This window comes from Alligator sinensis, unplaced genomic scaffold (assembly GCF_000455745.1).
Source record: "Alligator sinensis unplaced genomic scaffold, ASM45574v1 scaffold98_1, whole genome shotgun sequence".
NCBI classification, from domain to species: Eukaryota; Metazoa; Chordata; order Crocodylia; family Alligatoridae; genus Alligator; species Alligator sinensis.
This window is the reverse complement of record NW_005842058.1, coordinates 1,856,267-1,856,542: the sequence shown is the minus strand read 5'-3', so window position 1 is coordinate 1,856,542 and position 276 is coordinate 1,856,267. Positions and strand designations below refer to the sequence as shown.

The 276-nt window shown below is 65.2% G+C and overlaps 1 protein-coding gene across 5 annotated transcripts in view; it reads right to left on the bottom strand.

Moving 5' to 3' along the window:
* Positions 1-276, bottom strand: part of PLEKHA2 (pleckstrin homology domain containing A2) — a 32,219-nt gene that overhangs the window by 31,193 nt on the left and 750 nt on the right. The window lies entirely within an intron of this gene.

Genomic DNA, 276 nt, shown 5'->3' with positions numbered 1-276 from the left:
GGTAGTGGGCGCAGCAGGAAGCCCTCGACCCTGCACGAGTCCCTGGAGGCTGCTGTCCCACCCCCCGGTCCCTCCTGAAACAGCATCCCCATGGCATGCTGAGCACCAGGAACAATGACCGGCGTGAGACAGCGCAAAGTGACACGGCTCCCCCCCAGAGATGGGGAAGAGGAACAGGCGCGAAGCCACGTGATGTCGGCTGACAACCACAGGGCCGCCCAGCCCATGCTGCCTCGGGAGTGATGAGGGGACTTCTGTGCCAGAAGGAGCCCACCG